This window comes from Ochotona curzoniae, unplaced genomic scaffold (genome assembly GCF_017591425.1).
Source record: "Ochotona curzoniae isolate NIBS_2020 unplaced genomic scaffold, NIBS_Ocur_1.0 contig_2210, whole genome shotgun sequence".
Lineage (NCBI taxonomy): Eukaryota > Metazoa > Chordata > Mammalia > Lagomorpha > Ochotonidae > Ochotona > Ochotona curzoniae.
In genome coordinates this window covers 24,729,208-24,750,318 of record NW_024465369.1, presented here as the reverse complement: position 1 = coordinate 24,750,318, position 21,111 = coordinate 24,729,208, and the positions used below count along the sequence as shown (strand labels likewise).

Genomic DNA, 21,111 nt, shown 5'->3' with positions numbered 1-21,111 from the left:
GTTGCATAACCACAGTTCAAGTTGGGTTGAGACTCTTTCATTGCAAGTATATACCAAGCATAGAGTCCAGCATCTTATTGTCCAGATAAGTTCAACAGCTTCCTGGGGAGACCATCTCTGGTCTGAAGGTAGAGCCGGCAGAGTATCATCCCGATTGATTAAAAGTCTCAACATAACATCAGCAACAATTTATAACGTTGTGGAATTAAATGACATAGTATTGAGTAACCAATATGTTAAATAAAAAATGCAAGTTCTTAACCACATCCTGTGACTTCTTCATTGACATATTAATTTTAGTTTATATATAATCGGGTTCTATACACCTTAAAATGGCTATAGATTACTATTCAGCTGTCTTGTGTCTATTTTCATTATAGTACTTAGCATTTTATAGCATAGAAGCATAATTTTGTTGAACATGGCTTTATATATATATAAAGTCCAGAGTCCAGCATGGTGGCTCAACAGGCTAATCTTCCTTTTGCATAGAGACAGTAAGCAATGGAACACAGATTATTTGACTTCAGACTTGGCATTTGTACTGTTGAAAAGAATGTCATCATTTTCTACATCTTTGGGGGAATATGTCAAACTGCCGCCTCATAACAAGTCTAGTCAGTTTCACTGAGTCACCCAGAAGTCTGAACTGATCATTTTAATTATGACTCAATTCAGTATTTTTTATTATAGATGACAGCAACAATAATCTTTAAAATTAAAATGACAGTGGCATTCTCTCCTCTGCCTACTCTAAATGAATACTGTGGGTTAATTATATTTTCAATAACAAATGTGCTCTGTGTATCTCATATTATCAATTTTATATTTAAAATGTTGCTCGTCTCTATAAAATAGTGCATACATCCAAATGTTACTCCATTTAGCATTGTATATGCAACAGTATTTGTGCATCAAAAGCAACTATAACAAATTTAATTATCAAATTAATCTACTTAGACTTTAAAAGTGGCAGTTCAAGAAGACACTAATCTTTTATATACACATAAATATATAAACTACATTGCATGTGTATATATATACATATGTGTGAATACACACACACACACACACACACACACACACACGGCAGTCAGCCTTGTGGTACAAAGTGTTAAGCCATTGCCTATAAATGCCAGTAACCCACGTGAGTGCTGATTTGAGTCTCAGTTATTGTACTTCTAAGTCAATGTCCTGTTAATGTGTGCCTGCGAAGGCAGTGGAAGACAGCCCAAATGCTTGGGCCCCTATCACTTATGTGGGGGAACCACGTGAGGTTCCAGGTTCCTGGCTTCAGCTTGACCCAACACCAGCCAAAGAGACCATTTGTGGTTAGAACCTCTAGTGGAAATTGGCTGTCTCACTCTGTCTTTCCCCTCTTGGTCTGTAACTTCAACCTTTCAAATAAATATTTATTTATACATGTATAACTTTGGAAACTGTAAAAATTTATTTTGATACAACAAAATTAAAAATCAGGTGTAACTATTTTATAACATTCATTTTCTAAGAACTGCTTTTAATTCTGTGTGTATGCACACTTACATGCATTCTCTAATAAGTGAAAAAAGATAAATGACTCACTTGGATATATTCTCCAGTGTTTCAGAATAAGAAATTTTTGTCTATAAAAGTCAAAAGTCTCACATTATCCCATATCCCAGTTTGGTAGAAATAGCATTAAATTACCTTGTTTCTTCACAATAATAAAAGACAGTCAAACTGGTGGGCTAAAAACAAATTATTCCATTTGTATCCTGGAAATTGTTTTATAGCCATTCAGCTTGTGTCTAGCATTTCAAATGATATGAGAAGTTAACTTATCACAAATTCTGATCAAAGGCAAGTTTCAGCATGAAGCACATGCAAAATAATTCATTTAAAAGGGGAATACACCTACACAAAATTCCTAGCATATAACATGAGATGCTAGAACTTGATAGCATCACACAATGAACATTTGATAATGAATTAGGACATCTTATAGAACACTTAAAATGAAATAAATGGAAAGCAGAAAATGCAGCCTTGGCTCACTCTCTAAGAGCTAAACATTGAAAAATAAGGATAAAATCATTCACTTAGACATCTCCTACAAAACACATCTTCAAAAGGGGAAAATGCATATCATATTCTCTGATAAAAAATCAAATGTGTTCCAATTATTATAAACTGAATATAATCCAAGACATGAGAACTGACACTTATTAAAAGAAAGTTATAAATTCCTTGCATGAAAATTTATCTAGGAAAGAAAAATCTGCAGATACCACAGAAACATAAAGTTGACTAAACATTAGCACCTAATGTTTGCATTTCTTAATCGGTATAATGAACAAATAATCCTAAAGGTCTACTTTAATACTTATTTTGATGAGAAATTCACTACTTTTAAGACTTCCTGTTTCATTTTGAACTAAATTGTTTATGTCCCTGTATTTCCTGGCTTTAGCTTTGCCCTCTTTATTTACACAGAGAATGAACCTCATTCCAAATGAACTGTTTGACACAGCCATCATACCTCTCCTGAATACTCTCTTCTGCAGGCTAACGTGTGTTGATTCCTTCACCTATTCCTGAGTGACATGTTGTAAGCGCCTCTCCTTTTTTCCCACTTGATTGTAATCCTCTAAAATGCAGTTTTGCATAAATAACCAGAACTGAATAGAACACATGAAAATCTGACATTCAGTACTCTAGTCGATGGAGTATTTAAAGATCTTGTAGTCAGGCTTATTATTGAGTCAGATAACATACACCTGATGCAACCATAAAGTTCCCTGTTCCTCAAGCACTGCATACCAGCATTGCTGATATAGCACAATGCACTTTGATAACGCTTTTTAGAAACTCCTTTCAGAGCAGGTTTATAAATATGTAAGACAATTAGATTGATTGATTAGATTGATTGCAGTGCCTGCTCCACTATTATTTTTAAACAAGAATGCTTTTATTCTGCTTAGCTACTTTATTTGACATATTTTGTTCTTGGGAATTTCTGGTCCTTTTGAAAACTAAATTCCACCCTCAAAACATGAAAATCTGCTTCTCCCGTCAAAACAGTATGCTATAAGCCCTGAAGACAAGTCCAAAAGAATAGTAAATATAGTTTGAATGATGACAGTTATTATTTGAACACACACATAGACACATGCATACTTCAAAAGTTCATAGGAATGGATTCAATAGGTAAATTTAGGGGAAAAAACTTTTCTTAGCAATTAAGAGGCTGCTTCTTTCACCTAGGTCCCATATTGGAGTCCCTGGGTTTGAGTCCTGGCTGCCCTTTTGATTTCATCTTCCGTTAAAGCACACCCTGGAAACAGCAGTCATGCCTCCAATCGCTAAGTTTCTCCTCCCCAGCTTCAGCCTGGACCAATCACCCAATGTTGTGAATATCTGGGTACTGAACCAGTAGATGGTGGAGCCCATTCTGTTTCTCAGCCTCTCTGTCTCAAAAAATACTTTTTGAAAAAGCAATTTTATGTTTGTCCAAAAACAATTTTAAAGGCAATCATAACCTTTCAAATTAACACAGCATACATTTTTTTAACTTTATACATGAATTCCATTTCTCCTCAAATTGTAAAACTTTTCTTGGATATAGTCAATTCCTAAATATATTTTCTTAACGTAATGGGCATAGCTCATATATAATGGATACATCTTAATGTGTTTTTTAAAACACACAACACTAGCTCATAGTTACACATTACACTGCATATGTGGCTGAAATGTTAAGTAGGAAGGCCTCAATGGCATTTTTATTTTGTCAGAGTTTCTTGAGGACACAGATATTGGTTTTCATGTTTGTTTCATCACCTTCTAGAACAGAATCTGGAGCTCAGATACTGTTTTTATTTACTAAAATAATACTGCAGAACTAGACAATTTAGCCATATTCCTCTCCTCTTCCTTTTTCAGCAGCATGAAGAAATGGAAAGGGAGGTTGGTCCTAATAACCAGATGTTGTCTCAAGATAAGGTGCTTAAAGTTCTCAGATCTATTATATTCCCAAACACAATAGGAAATAAAGTGCATATCTTCTGCATTTGTCCAAAGAGTATCAATTACAGTCATCAGTATTATTTTTAGGACTTTTCCCAGCTACAACAGTTCAAGAACTAAACATTTTTCATGTAAAAAATGTTATTCATATGTTAAAGCCAAAAATAATTTTGCAGACCAACCCAATAGTGTCAAAGAAACCAGGCCTATTTATAGAATATAACTTTTAAGCAATGAATTCTGCTATTTCATGGTTCACTGCATTTTAAAAATCATTAGCATGATTAGAAATACATTTACATAAATTACATTGTTTCTTTTGAGATATTGTTAACTAGAATACACATTTCAATAGATTTCTGGGAGAATTATAGCATGCTCAAGTAAATATACAGCAAATCATTAAGGACTGCTCCCATGTTAAATGTTTTATACTCTTTATTATTTGTTATCTGAGAAATACTAGCTCATAAATTATTCATAATTCTAGCCAGCTCTGTTACATCAGGTGTCAGATTAATGTAGGATGTAGAAAGCACTGAGTTTTTACATGAGGTATTCATTAAACTTAGTGAACTCATTAAAGTATGTTAATTAGGTAATAGACAAAGAAGTTGGTATTTGCTAGAGATTGGGCACTGTTAATACCTTGCTTTGTGCTAATACCTTGGCTGCACTTTTTTTCTCTTTAATGAGCACAAGGAAAAGCTGATTATTCCAAATGCAGAAAAAAATATCACATGTGATATGTGTTGGAAAAATTGCTCCAGGTGACAAAGGAGACACAGACCAAAGAAACTGGCACTCTAACAAAGAGAAGATCATTTCAAAGCTTCTAAAATTTTCTTTGGTACAATATTCTATCATGATAAACATTGTGAAAAATATTTCATTGTTACCAATTACTGTTTGACCAATAACAGATTTTTGTCTCGAATTCAATTGGCCTATAACACCTGTGTATGATACCTATCATTGTTTTATTAATTTGGCTTTTACCACTACAATTTTAAACAGAGAGTATGCACGTTCTTCAGCAGGGAAGGAAAAAACATAAATAATCTCATTTTAATAAAATATTTTGTATTAAATGACTGATTTTCAAAGATTATACTAAGAGTTACCCACAGAAAGAGCAAACATATGGAAGCTCCTGATATACCAGTGTACTAAAAAGATGCCTCTGAGCCCTAGAGAGTTTCTCTTGCTTCCTCAGAAAAGACCACCTACATCACATAAGTCAAACTTTATAATTCAGTGCTATATGTAAAAGTTTGCTCTCCTAGAATACTTAATTCTTATGAACAAGAGTTTATTCTTCATGAATTTGCATACATCATCCTTCTGCAGGGGCCATGCTAATCTTCTCTGTATTGTTCCAATTTTAGTATTCATGCTGCCAGAGCAAGCACAAAAGTTTATTCTTGAAAATATTTTTCAGTTTGTCAACTCCCTTAAGATTTAACTTTCTTCTAAGGAATTAAGTTTAAACTATTTGTTACTATAGATTGGGTTCATAACTGAAATCCCCAGAGACCAACATAAATGGAAAAGCCAGTGTGTCCATTTTTCATGGGATTTCATCCACTTTTATTTGTTCCCATTTTACATTCTTTTCTATAAAGAAAATAATAATTGCTGCTTCACACTGACCTTAACTATAGAAAAATTATACCACCAAGATTAGAAGGTACGTATCACATTTAGCTAACAACGCAGAGAACCACAACTGGCTCCACTTCAATTGTGACCATATAAGCCATTAGACAAATCTACTTTTGCCATGATCATAATGCACAGTCTCTCAGACATATGGCCCTGAAAACACGGGAAAATATGTTTGCATTCTTAGGACTTATCAAAGCATTTATTAAAAGCTGCTACTATTTTTGGTATGGATTCATGTTTCACAGTATGATTCCAGTTTCATGTCTGTAATCTGCTTACAGAGGTATTCCTCAATTTTTGAGATAATATTCATAGTAGATATCATTACAAGATGTCCTAGAAATACATTTCAAATTTTAATTATAGCTTATTTATTAAAGTGAAATTAAAAGCAAAATATTATAGGGAATTGGGGGCATTAATTCTGCTTTCCTCAAAGCTTCAAAAACTCATGCAAAAATACGTTCACTAAAAATATTACGTGCATATGCAAATGAAGATTCTGAAATGCAGGTTAATTAAAGGATTTAACTTTGCCCAAATAAACGGTTATGGTACTATGTGATTCCCTAATGCTATATCATTTTAACAACCTAAAATTTTTAAAAGACCATCAAAAGAAAAAAAAATCACTAAATGTAAGTAATGTTAATATTTCAAAATCCTAATGTTCCAAGCACAGAACTTCTTATTTCCTCCTTTTAAATTATTTATTTGAAATCTGAGTGACAAAAAGAGAGGAGACTGGCTCACTCCCCAAATGCCTGCAATAACCAAAACCAGGGGCTCCATTCAGATCTTCTAAGTGGGCTCCAGAAACCCAAGTACGGAATCGTCATCCACTATTTCCCAAGATACATCAGCAGAAATCTGGATGGAAAGCACAGAGTAGACAAGACTCAACCCAGTCTCTCCACATGGAAACAGAGTCACAAGAAGCAACTTAATCCATTGTACCTCAATATGCACCACACACCAATTTTTTCCAAGAGAAACACTTCACAACTTGTTTTCAAATATGAATGACACATCCAAGTGACCTAATTATGTCTTGTAATGGGTACAATAGCATCCTGAAATTCTGCGTCACTCCTACATAATTTCTAATCATAAATTTTTTTAAAATGATTTCATACTGGTTAATTCCCTAGATATTAAAGGTATGATTTTTACCATGCCTCAATATTCCATAATTTTCATGTATTAATCACAAATGATTTCTGGTCATTCACAAGCCCAACGGAGAGATAGTAATTCACAACACTGCATCATTCTGTTCATTTCTTCATACTAACTTTCATAGCACAATTATATATCAGAAGTCCTCATCCACTTTATTTAAAAAGCAGGATTACATAAAAGAAAGAAAAAAGAAAGAAGGAAAGAAGGAAAGGAGGGAGGAAGAGAGGGAAAAAAGGAGGAAGGAAAGGGACAGGCACAGTAGCCTAGTGGCTGAAGTCCTCCCCTTGCATGTGCCGGGATCCCAAATGGGTGTTGGTTCTAATCCCTGCGGCCCCACTTCCCATCCAGCTCCCTGCTTGTGGCCTAGGAAAGCAGTCGAGAATAGCCCAAAACCTAGGGACCCTGCACCCACATGGGAAACCCAGGAACTTTTGTCTTCTGGCTTCTGATCAGCTCAGCTCTGGCCATTGCACCACTTAGGGAGTGAACCATCAAATGGAAGATTTCTCTGTAAAAATTTGACTTTCCAATAAAAATAAATAAATCTTTAAGAAATAAAAGGAGGGTATAGAAAGGAAAAACATTAAAATTCTGGAACTCCTGGCTTCTAGTTATGTCCAGTAGATCACAGCCGCTATTAAAATATTTCCTAATATATGGATGTATTTTGTGTTGGATGTAGTTGATAGGTAGTGATATTATGCATTATGTTTTCCTGTGAATGAACTTTACACTTTGACCAAAAACTTTTCCTAAATGAAATTCAACATATTACTAATGTAATGAAATGAATCTGAGAAATACTCCTCAAGATTGCATTCATTTGCCAGAAATTTTTTTCTGGTAGAAAACTAATTTCATAACACTTATTAGCAAAAAAAAAAAAAAAGCTAGTATGCAGTTATGAACTATGAAGCCTCCACAATTTTACATAAATATCAATGTCTTAGCAAGCCAGCTGTTGCTTTAAAAAGAAGATGCAGTACAAAAATAATTTGACAAGATTACATTGTTTGATTACATGTTAATGTCTGGAAATAAACTGAAACAAAACTAATATAAATTAAGTTTCTATGACTGTTCCAGTTGTATAATACCTAATTTCAGAATGCACATTCCTTCATTTATTATTTTTTTCTTTTAATAATGAGTTAATTCTATATTTAAATATATTAAAGATATACATTACATAGATAAGAATGGTTGCAATCAGATTATGTAACTAGATCAAAGGAGTGAAAGCAATACCAGGACTTACACTTGGGTCTATTCAAATGCTTTTTGTAAGTATTGAGCTGAAACAAAATCTTAAATTTCTACACCCTTTAAATAATTTCCTAGTATGTTGAGATTTATTTACCTATTCAAAGAACAGAGTGGCAGTGAGAGAGAGAAGGAGAAAGTGAGGGAGAGGCCCCTGCAAGATAGCCTACCAGGTAAAATCCTCACCTTGAACGCACCAGGATCCCATATGGACACCAGTTCTAATCCTGGCGACCCACTTCCCATCCAGCTCTTGCCTGTGGCCTGGGAAAGCAGTCAAGGATGGCCCAAAGCCTTGGGACCCTTCACCCGCGTAGGAGACCTGGAAGAAGTTCCTGTCTCCTGGCTTTGGATTGGCTCAGCTCCAGCCACTGTGGCCACTTGGGGAGTAAACCATCAGCTGGAAGATCTTCCTCTCCGTATCTCCTCTCTGTATAGCAGACTTTCCAATAAAATGAAAATAAATTTTGAAAGAAAGAAAGAAAGAAAGAAAGAAAGAAAGAAAGAAAGAAAGAAAGAAAGAAAGAAAGAAAGAAAGAAAGAAAGAAAGAAAGAAAGAAAGAAAGAAAGAAAGAAAGACAGACAAAAGTGAGGGAGAAAGAGATGAAAAAGAGCTTCTATCTGCTGATTTACTCTCCAAATATTTGCAGTTCCCATCACTAGGTCAGGAACAAGGAACTCGGAACCAAAGTTCTTGTACTATCATTCCCTGTCTCCCAGGTACATTATATGGGGGAAGCTGCATTGGAAGCATGGAGTAGCCAAACAGGATTTGAACCGGGGACCCCTAATAGGGATGTGATCTTCCCAGTGGCAACACACTACAACTACCACAGCAAACATTCCTTTTGTAAGTATTTTCAGACCCTCTAAAATAACAGTACAGTTAATATTGCTCTTAATACTTCACATATATAATCTACAATTCAGAGTTAATGTCACTCTATCTTTTTTATTTTATTATCTTATAAAATTCTGTATGCTCTAGGATTCCCCTTCCCTTGTCAAGGAATCCCCTACTCACCCACTTATTTTCCCCCATATTATATCAACAATATAGTCCTTCATAAACAGTCACAAGTCCATCATTCATTCCGCTATTTAAGTGTATCCTGACATTATAGGTATGGACAATGGCAGATAGCCCAGTATTCTATTGTCAAGATATATTTAACTGTTTTTTTTTTTTAATTTGGAATAGAGATGTATACTGCATTGTATCTTCGCATCTGGATATGACAGTCTTTATTACACAGTGACTATATATTTCATTAAATGAAAATCCATAACAAAATCAACAACAGAAAAAAATAGAAAATTTATAACACGAAGTTATTAAATAACATACTACTATTAATGAATGAAGATTAAATCACTGGGGCAGGTGCCACTTGAGAGGCCTACATCCCACATTAGAATTCTTGGTTTGGGTCCTTGTTCGTAATGAATACCTGTGTGGTATTAAATGATGGTTCAAGTACATGGGTCCTTGTCAACCTTTTGGAAGACTCAGGTTGAGTTCCTCGTTTCTGACTTCAGCCTGTTATGGCCCTGAATATTATTGGCTTGAGAAATGAACAAGCATATATTTTTAAATCTCTCCCTGTTTCTCCCTGTGAACTTTTCTCAAATAACAAATATTTTTACAGCCTTATTTATTTTAAAGGCAGAATTACAAAATTACAAAAAATTAACAGAAAGCTGAATTCAAAGTGAAGCATCTAGGAGTTGAATCCATGCTTATATGGGATGGCATATGGCAGCTTAACTCACTGTGTCACAATGCTAAACCCTAACATTGTTTTTAATAATTATAACTAGCCATTAAAAAAAAAGACTAAACCTCTGACCTTCTGATACCTGATCTCCTGCCTTTTCCATAAACTAATCTGTATAATATTTCATATAGAAGGCAAGAATAAAATTTTTAAGGGAAAAATGAAAGAAAACACACATATAACTCAGATTCTTAATGGTCCTATACCATTTTCCACATTTGCTCACAACAAAGGCTGTCCCTTACTTTTTCATTACTCAGACAGGGTAAATTAAACTCACTTTTAAGTTGCTACATGGAGAATCTCTCAACATATTCCTTGGCCTTTGTTATTCTGTATTATTCTCTGGTCTCTACCTACCCCTGCCCTACCACCAAAAAAAAAAAAAAAAAAAAAAAAACAGGTCCAGTTGTCCTGATTTCTCTACTCTTGTACATTTCATATGCTTTTGTTAATTATTCCTCAATCCATAGTTCTCATTAAATATTTCTCCTTCCTATTTATCACATGTTTTCTCTTAATTGAATCCTCTTAATTCACTATCTCCTTTTTGCCAACAGATATTCATATTATTCTGATCTGGTTCCTGGTTCAAAAAGCCCTCAGAACTCTAGGAGTCACAGCATTTGTAACATAAAATTGTTTTAAACTTAGTATGTCTTCTAAATTAAAAAAGAAAAGGGCAGATGTTTGATCAATACAGGGTAAATTGGGTTTGGAATATTTGCTTGCTACCTTGGGAAAAAATTCCTTCATACTTAGATACCTGCCAACTAAGCATTCTGAGTATCACTTGCTGATCTGTTCTTGGTGTGTTCTGTTGGGTTGCTTCTTCATTGACTTGCATTACAAGCACATAATTACAGAAGGTGACAAAGGTGACTTGAGGGATATTGAAAGACCCTTTTGCCCCAAATACCTCTGCCTTACTTGCTTCTGTTCTATATGATCAACAGTAAAATCACTCCTTCTAGTGAAGTCAAATTTTCTAATCATGTAAACTCCTAGAGAAATCTAAATATACTGTAGTATCTGACCCAGGAGAAGAGCAAAGGAGCACAATATATGGCATAAAATTATGGAGTTACATTTACAGATACCCTATATGTAAAAATCAACAAATATGGGGTAGGTGTATCACACAGCATTAGGGCTCAAGTACTGGCTACATTCCTGATTCCATCTTCCTGCGAATGCACACCCTGGGTGACAGCATGTGGTGGTTCAAGTATTTAGGTCCCTGTCATCTATGTGGAAGACCTTGATTGAATTCCAGGATCGTAGCCCCAGCCTAGTCAAGCCCTGGCTTTGGCAGGCACTTGGGCATGAATCAGTATAGAAAAGTTTCTCTGATTTCTCCATCCACCCACACACCCTCATTTATGAAAAGATTAAAAAGAAAAATTTTTTAATTAAAGCTAGTAAATAGGTTCTCCCAGGTGCCAAATTAAGATATATTTTTTCACTTTTATCTCTTGTTCTTATACCAACAAAAACTATAATAAAAATAAAACCATTCTTAAACACAAAACAAAAAAATAAAACTATTCTTAAACACAAAATGAAATGCATATTTTACAGGAGTTTATTCTGACTGGCATTTTAGTTACAATGTGCATGGATGACGGCTGTCGAGTGAAAGATGAAAAGTCAAATTTAACTCATTATGTAAGAACTACCATTTTAAATCCCTTTATTACACATAATCTACTCTGTATAATGTTTTGACAATGTTTCATCTTGCAAAAGTTTCACAGAAAATAAGTTTTTCAAAACTATGTTGAGTTTTATTTCTTATAGAACAGTATTACTGTCCATATACTATATGCTGATAGTTTCTTTTTAAAGTATCAGAAATACAGACATATGCAAAACTTTTAATTTACATGTAGTAATTCTCCCTTAGATATTTTAAATAAGATATTTCAACTTAAACTAGTAAAAATTAATCACTGGAACTTACTTTTTGTCTACATAGAACAAAATTGTAATTCTATGTCAATGTTATTCTTTAAAAAGATTAACAGATACAAAACTGGATATAAACAGATACAAAAACAGATTCAAAAAGTTCATGGAACATGCATTTCAAAAATTCTGTATCAAAATAAACATATATTTTAACTTAATTTTTTCACAGACTTTTTTGAGTGCCATTGTATATTTAACTTCATTGCAACCAGATACCATACAAGGATTCACATTTCTGGTAATGGTGGACTAAGTAATTCAGACTAACCCTATCACTGATAACTTGAAACACATACATGTGAACTTACAAGGCATAAATGAACTATAAATATCTTTCTGAGATGAGAGAGGACTTAACAATATGACAAGGGCTTATTACAGAAAACCATAAAAATGAGTTCAATAGTTGGTGTCACTCGCAGCTCTGAGTTCTCTGATCTCTTTGAGAGGCTAGCCAACACTTCTGACATCCACAAGGGGTAAATAATAAACTTTGAAGGACTTTTGGTAATAATTTACTTACTGTACCCTCACATATAAACAATAGGAAAACCAGCTTTTACATGTACTTCAATCATGTTTGGAGTTAAGTGAGTGGCATAGGAAATCTCATACATTGAAACCAGATTAAGACAGTCCATAGTGTTTATTTCCCAAAATTCTAGGCCATAACAAAAGGGAAAATCACCTCAAGAGGATTATAACATACTTTAAGCCCTGAATTATTTCTGTGAGTAACTTTACAAATCTATGGTCAAACTGAGTGAAACAAAAAGCTATCGTAGATATTTGACTATAAAAAAAATCAGTTCCCCCCCCCCAAATTATTAGTGATAGAATGCTAAAATGAAAATCTTATGCTGACTATTATGGAAGCAAAAACCAAACAATATTTTAAGCAAGTAAATAAAGTACTGAAAGTAACACTGAAAATTTGGGAAACATTCGGCTAGAAATATACAGAATTAAAAAGCAGTCATGACATAACATCTCAAAGAATGGTAAATCAAGATAAAATATCAAGAAAAGGATAAAGAAACAAGCTATACTAAATCCAATGTAAGCATATAAGACAAATGGTGTGGTAAGATACTTAATTTACACTGAATTGAAATGCCAATGGACATGAATTTTTTAAAAACTCATTTTTGGAAGGATAAATTGGCTACAATCATCCAAAATTCTAATGAAAAGCACCAAGTCACAGTCAAAAGAGCCCTACATATATCAATTAAGTGATGGTTGAATAAATAAAATGTGACACATACACAAAACGGAATACTACTCAGTCACAGAAAATAATGAAATCCTGTTTCTTTCACAAAATGGATACAACTGGAAACCAATATGCTTAGTAAAATAAGTCAGTGACAATGGCAAACATCTTATGCTTTCACTTTTTTGTGGGACGTAATACAGAATATTAAAAAGTGTACAGGAATGGACCAGATATCTTGTCATTGGATTACTGTTTATACTGCTGTGGAACTGAGGTCTTTCTACTTTTCACTTGTTGAATATTATGGTTAGTATTGCATTCAGCCTGTGACAACAGAGTGGATGAAAATTTTGTTCTTGCAAATACTAAAGAAAAAAAGAAAGGAGGGCTATTGAGAGAAGGAGGAAGAAAGGAGATGCTGTTATCTTTCTAGAAATAAACCAAAAAAATAAAAGAAACCTACTTACTTTATATAATAAAAAATTAGAAAGGAAAAAATTAAATATGGCTGTACTATTGGGCATTTTCTCAGAAATATAAAACTTTTGTTTATGTACACAAAAAAATCAAGGACTGAGAACATGAAATATTTTAGGGATGCAAAATAATCTGTGTGCATAAATTGTGAAGAATGACCATCTCCCAAATTAATATATGCTAACATCTTAAATGCTACCATTGTTTGAAGACAAAAAATACAGAATGATTTATCATAATTTTTAAAAAGACAGTTACAAAATAAGATTTATTTATATTCAAAAAGCAAATCTCACAGAGAGAAAGACACACAGAGAAATCTTATCTGCTGCTGTTCTTCCCAAATGGCTGCAAGAGCCAGAGCTGGGCCAATCTGAAGTCAGGAGCTATGAGCTTCTTCTTTCAGGCCTCCCATGTGGTTTGAGGGGACCAAAAGCTCAAGCCATTCTCCTTTGCTTTCCCAAACACACCAAATTGGAGCTGGATCAGACATAAAGCAGCCACAACTCAAACTGGAGCTCACAGGTGATGCCCAGACTAAGAACTGGAAGATTTATCACCATGTTACCCATTAAAAGCCATGTTTTTAACAAGTTAAACTCCTCCCTTTTGCAAGGAGTGTGTGTGTGTGTGTGTGTGTGTGTGTGTGTGTGTGTGTGTGTGTGTGTGTTTAAAGACATAATGAGAGAAAGGCAGGGAGAGAGAAACAATTATCTTCATCAGTTGGCTCACTACCCATATCCCCCAGCAGACACAAAAAGTAGGCTTGGGCCAGACCACAGGAGTCAGGAACGCCAGCTCAGTTTTCCAAATAGGTGGCAGACACCCAACTACATGGGTCATATATCCTATTGCCATCTTATGTGCATTAGCAGGAAGCTAGCTCAGAAGTGGAGCAGCCAGGACTTGAACAAGCCTTTGGGATGCAGGCATTACAAGCAGTAACTTAATCCTATGCACCAGAACACTGGCCCAAAAAGTAAAATCATTTGTTACTTCTTATTGCCATAGAGTTTACTTTGGTCCTATACTGATTATAACTTCCAATTTAGACTTTTAAGCATTTCAATTTTACATAAAGATATAACTTGTTCCCTATGCAGATAATTTCCAAATAATAGAGCTTTAACAAATACATTTATAATAAATTCCTAGTCATAATATTTGTAATAAAATTAGTATTTCAGGTTCAATATCATATTTCTGATGTCCTTGGAAGCAGAATTATTTTGGATTTGGGATTTTTTTCATGTGTTGGAATATTTGGGGATGGGACTTCTGCCTAAAAACAGTATTTACTTATATTCACAAGGAGCATATGCATACAGCCTGAAGGTAATTTTACACAATATTTTCAGTGTACCTGCATTTTGACTGTAACCACCTAATAGGAAGCCAAGTGTAGATTTTCCACTTGTACTATCACATGGGCATTGAAACCATTTCAGATTTTAAGTACTTTGGATTAGATTTTGAGTTAGGGATGCTCAATATGTGTTATAATTTCTTGACAAAACATTTACCCAGCCAATTATGAAATGTGCTCAATTGACAAAAAGTAACTCTGAAGAAAATTTTGCTTTCATAAATATTCATAGTAATGTAAGTGGGTTAAATATGAGGAGTAACTTACAATAACTTCACTATACAAATGGGCTTAACTCAAAAATATCTGGATCAATAAATGATGAACCATAAAATGCAAACTTCATGCAAAATAGCCCTTTCAATACTGTTTTTGAAACATCTTGGGAGGTTGATATTATTGTTTTTATTTTCACTCTGTCAAAAAAGGTTTTGTTTTTCTTTTTAATTTCCTCACTGACCCATAGGTCAACAGTAGCATTGTCAGATTCAGGAAGGTCTTTGATTTTCTTTTTCATTTCTTCAGTGATACATTGGCCATTGAGTAGCATGTTATTTCATGTTGTAGTAAATTTTCCATTTTTCTCTCTGTAGATTTTGTTTTACGGCTTTTCATTTAAGGTGTTGCAGAGTAACTGTAGTAGAGACTAACACATACAGATGAGAAGATACAATGTAATGTATATCTCTACTTCAAAATCAAAGGTAGACTCCCAACGAAACTGTTGAATATATCTTGACAATAGAATGCTGGACTCTGCCAATGTCCATGCCTAAAATGTAGGATACACTTAAAATGCAGACTGATTGTGAAAGCCTATACTATTGTAATAATATGAGTAAAGGGAAATCCTGGAATCCATAGAACAGAATTATGGAATTTAAGAAAAAAAGTATCTTTGTCTTTGAGTTTCAGCATTTTAAATACAATGTGCCTAAGTAGGGATTTTGGGTAGTGCTTGATAATTAATCCTACCTGTTCTTAGACATTCCTGGGCCTATAACTACTATCTGGCGGTACTTTTTTGAAAGCTCTGGGCAACTTTTCAAAATATTTCTTCTGTTTAAATCTCGAGTTTATTCTTTTATTGTTTGTGTTGCTCATATCACAATCAAAGCAAATCTTTTTCTGACTTTCCACAGCCCAAATGGAATTCTGAGATAGACTCTGAATTCATAGTCAAAATCAGCTGCCAGTCATCACAGAGAACTTCTGAGAAATTAGCAAACTATGAGTCACAGATGAAATTAACCTTATTCCTATCTGTAATATTTTTTCTTAGAACAAATAAAGCCTCATCCATTCATTGACTTGCTATTTGTAACAATGTTGACAATAAAATGGCAGAATTGTAGAGACACTGAAATAACAGACTTGCAGAGAACATGTGGTCTATAACCCTAAAATACAGACAGTTTTTCTTTTTGAGCCAAATATACACTGATCCCTACTCTTGGACCCTCATCAACTTGAAGCTTACGATGCTGTTAGCTCTATGAAATGATTATGCGTTATGAAATGCATTTGTTACAATCAGTCAAAAGGTAACTCCAAAATTCCTGGCTCAAGAAAAAATCATAAAGAAAGTAAAATTGGCATAATTCTAAAAATTTTTATTTTGCACATTTATGTGGAATAATAGAAAAAGAAAGAATTAATAACAAGTCAGAAAATAATTTAAAGTTTCTCTTTGGGAGAATCAAGATGGCAGAATAGGGTCAGGACACGTTTAAACAGAGAAACATTAGCCAGTGTGAAGCAGAGAGGGCACACTCCAGGAAATAGGAGAGGACAGAACAACAGCAGAGGGGTACCTGGAAAGCAGCGGACACAACAGTGTGGTGTTGCAGTAACAAGACCCCAGCAGCATACAGTGAGCAGTGATCTAAACTGCACTAGCAGCCAGAACTCTACCAGCAACAAGGTGGGAAGGGACATTCACTTGGAGCTTAGGAAGTGAGCCCAGACAAAGAATTGCCCTCATGTTGGTCAATTTTGCTTTGACCAGGAACAGAGACAGAGCAGCAGGTCTGAGATGGGCAGTGTGGGAACAGGGTGTATTTCACAGCCCAGTCCACCACCAAAAGCCAAATCAGTCACCTTTTGTGGGAGGAGGCCAAGACTATTGGACAGGTCCATGCATGCATTGAGCTGGAAGCAAACTTATTTCTGGGTCAGTGAACTGCAACAACATGGCATCCTATAGTTTCTACCCAAGATAGGTCCAAGTAACACTCAGACCTCCTGGCCAGCAGATCAAGAACTCTAGTAGTGGCACATCAGGTGCCATTTTATACAGTGTGGCAAAGGCTTTAAAACTGCAGGGAAAACAGTGAGCTGCACGTGTACTGAGCTGGGAGCGAACTCATTGAGATCAGTGCATTGCACTGCTCCCACAATGAAAATAATAAAGACTTTGGCATATAATAGATAACAAGTTCCAGGAAGATCAGCACCACCAACAACCTAGCTATATAGGACACTTGGTGTCTCCCCAGTCCTGGGACCTGCTCCAATTGGAACTGTACAAAAGTGCAACCTCAGCATAGTATCACATGAGGTGGAGAGTGGTGAGCCAGGAGTTGGGGCTACAGAAACCATGGTGGAAGACTAATATAAGAACCCAGATCTGGAACTCGCTGGAGGGTGTGACACAAGTGACTGCAAACCAAGAGCCATGTACCATGTACCAACTGCCTTAAGTAAAATTGCATTGTAGACCTGTGGGTAACACAGCTTAGAAACCTGCCCCAAGGAGAAGCAGCTGATAACCTGAAGTACAATGACCAAGAGCAAAAGACAAGACAAAGACACAGTGAATATTACTGAAGACTCCCCTGCAAAGGAGCAAAAGCTTTTGCCAACCTAGTGTTAACTGAGGAATACATTGAGAAAATGGGGAATACAGAATTAAAAACATTTGTTATGAAGCTTCTTATCAACAATGAAAAGCACGTAGTACAGAAGTTCAAAAAATTTAAGGAACATGTCACACCAGAAATGAATCAAATGAAAGCTGATATATCAGAAATTAATAATACAGTGGAGCAAATTAAAAGTGCAGTGGAAAGTCTCCAAAACAGAAATGAAAAAAGCAAAAGAAAGAATCTCAGAACTGGAAGATATTTCCTGTCAAAAGGGGGAAACAAACAAAAAGCTGGAGCAGAGCTGGATCAGGCCAAAAAAAGTAGTCAAGAATGAAAAGACACTTAAAGGCCAAACATAAGAGTTATGGGAGTCCCAGAAGGTGCAGAAAGAGAAACTGGTTTTACAAATATATTTAATGAAATAATAAGGGAAATTTTCCCTAAGCTAGAGAAAGATTTGGGAAACAGCCAGATGGGGCACAGAATTCCCAACAGCGTTAACCAAAAGTGATCTTCACTACAACACATGATAACCAAGCTCTCTTTAATCTAACATAAGGAAAAGATTCTGAAAGGAGCACATGAAAAAAAATCAACCGACATACAGAGGAATGGCAATTAAATTCACAGGAGGTGCCTGGCAGGGCATCCTAGCAGTTAAAGTCCTCCCCTTGAACATGCCAGGATCCCATGAGAGTGCTGGTTCTAATCCCAGCAGCACCATTTCCCATCCAGCTCCCTGCTTGTGACCTGGGAGAGCAGTAGAGAAAAGTCCAAAGCCCTGGGACCCTACACCAGTATGGGAGACCCAGAATTGCTCCTGGCTCCTTGCTTCGGATCTTCTCAGCTCCAACCATTGCAGTCCAGCCTTGGCAATCATTTGGGGAGTGAATCAGCAGACAGAAGACTTTTCTCTCTGTTTCTTGACCTCTCTATATATCTGAATTTGCAATAAAAATAAATAAATCTTTTTTAAAAAATCACAGAACACCTCTCACAGGAAACTCTACAGAAGAGAATGGAGCAACATATTCCAATTCTAAAAGCAAAAAACACCAGTCCAGGATAACATATCCTGCAAAGCTTTCCTTTGCCTTTGAAAATGAAATAAAATTCTTCCACAGTAAAAAAAAAAAGTTTAAAGAATTGCCTCTTCTAAACCTGCCCTACAAAGAATACTTAAAGATGTTCTCTTGACAGAGAAGAGGAATAGTGCCCACCAAAATCAAAGGCAAATGCGAGGAACATACCAGTAAAATAACAACAGAAGACTAAATTAAAAAAAAAAAACAACACCCATTTATTTGTTGCCTACAGGAGACATTTCTCACCAACTAAGATCAGCAGAACCTGTATCTCATGGATTTTGATGGCTTTTTTGTTTGTTTCATCTCTTCAAAACATTTTCTTATAAAATTCTTCACTGACCATGGATAATACAGTAGCATCATTTTCTTCAAAAAAAAAATCTTGATTTTATTTTTCATTTCTTCAGCGGCACATTAATCATTCAGTAGTATGTTATTTAACTCTCTGGCATTTAATTTATTTTTTTCTTCCTGTTGTTGATTTTGTTTTGTAGCTTTTCATTTAAGGGGATATGTAGTAACTATGTAATGGAGACTATCATATCTAGGAGCATGTTATTTAACTTCATGGCATTTTATAATTCTGTTTTTCTTCCTGTTGATTTTTATTGTGGCTTTTCGTTTAAGCGAATGTATGGTAACTGTGTAATAGACACTATCATATCCAGATGTGAAGATACAATGCAGCCTGCAACTCTACTTCCAAAGATGGACTCCCAATGAAACTGTCTACCATATCTTGACAACAGGATGCTGGACTCTGCCATTGTCGTTCCCACAATGATGAGCATACAATTGTTTATGAAGAATTATACTATAGTAATAATACAATGGGGAGAGGGACTATGGAAGCGAGTAAGGGAAATCCCAGAATCTATGGAACTGTATCATAAAATTATAATAATAATATAAAAAGAAGCAATTTTTTAAATTTTAAAAAGAAAATAAACTATAAAAAATTAAAAATAAATAAAAATAAAGTTTCCCTTTGTTAATAATATGATCTATAAACCTGAAAACTACACTAAAAAATGATTAGACTAAATGAATTCAGTAAATAATAGTATACAAAAAGTCAGTATAAAATAACCATTTGCAATCATTGTAATTTACAATTCTAGGAATATAATATTCCCTTCTTCTCTCCTTCCCACTTTCCTTCCTTCTCCTTTTCTGTTTTTTGTTTTAGTTTTTGAGGTAACTTAAATTTAGATCACCAAAGCTAATGTTTAATAGTTTTTAAAATAAATATCTATTTAAAAAGAAACAAACAAGTATTTTCTGGGACTACAAAAAAAAAAATCACTTGCATTTCTATACAGTTAAAATGAAGTATCCGGGCCTGCCTCGATAGCATAGTGGTTTAAGTCCTCGCCTTGCACGCATTGGGATCCCATATGCGTGCTGGTTCTAATCCCAGTGACCATGCTTCCCATCCAGCTCCCTGCCTGTGATCTGGGAATACAGTCGAGCAAAGCCTTGGGACCCTGAACCCCTGTGGGAGACCTGGAAGAGCTCCTGGCTCCTGGCTTCAGATTGGCTCAGCTCCAGCCATTGCAGGCACTAGGGGAGTGAACCAGCAGATGGAAGATCTTCCTCTCTGTCTCTCCTCCTCACTGTATATCAGTCTTTCCAATAAAAACAAATAAATCTTAAAAAAAAAAGAAGTATCCAAGAAAAAATTAAAATTAAAAAAAACTATTTCACTTACAATAGCATTAAAAGAATAAAATATTTAGAAATAAACTGAATTGAGGCAGTGAAAGATCTATGGATTGAAATTTAGAAGATATTGGTGAAAGAAATTATTGATGAAAGAAGATATTGGTGAAAGAAACCCACTGGCATACATTTGGCATGGGACAGGGGCAGCCCAGGCGGAACCAGTTCATTTTTAGTGAATCTGAGCACCAGAACAGAATGTAGGTCAAGACAGGTTCAGTCACGACAAAAACCAGTACACATTATGGAATGCCAAAGTGAGGTGACCTGTACTGGATGTGGCTGCAACACCCAGACATCGCAGGTGAGACTAGGAAGGGAGGGGGCAGAGCCGGCAAGGGGAATATGGGGGTGGGGGGGTTCCCTTGCTGGACAGCTACTCTTACTGGAGAGTGTGAGTTGGGATGGGGGCAGGCCAGACTAGGTAGGGCTACAACACCTGTGGGCCTCATGTGAGCTAGACCAGGGAAAAGCCAGGCTGGGCTGATTGTTTCTCCTGGTG

At 35.3% G+C, this 21,111-nt stretch overlaps 1 protein-coding gene and 1 non-coding gene across 8 annotated transcripts in view; both read right to left on the bottom strand.

The window, feature by feature from the left end:
- Positions 1-21,111, bottom strand: part of SLC4A10 (solute carrier family 4 member 10) — a 247,691-nt gene that overhangs the window by 200,473 nt on the left and 26,107 nt on the right. The gene's annotated exons all lie outside the window — the stretch shown is intronic.
- LOC121151003 lies at positions 5,312-5,420 on the bottom strand. Its single transcript, XR_005883095.1, has one exon. It is a non-coding gene; the product is annotated as a U6 spliceosomal RNA (small nuclear RNA).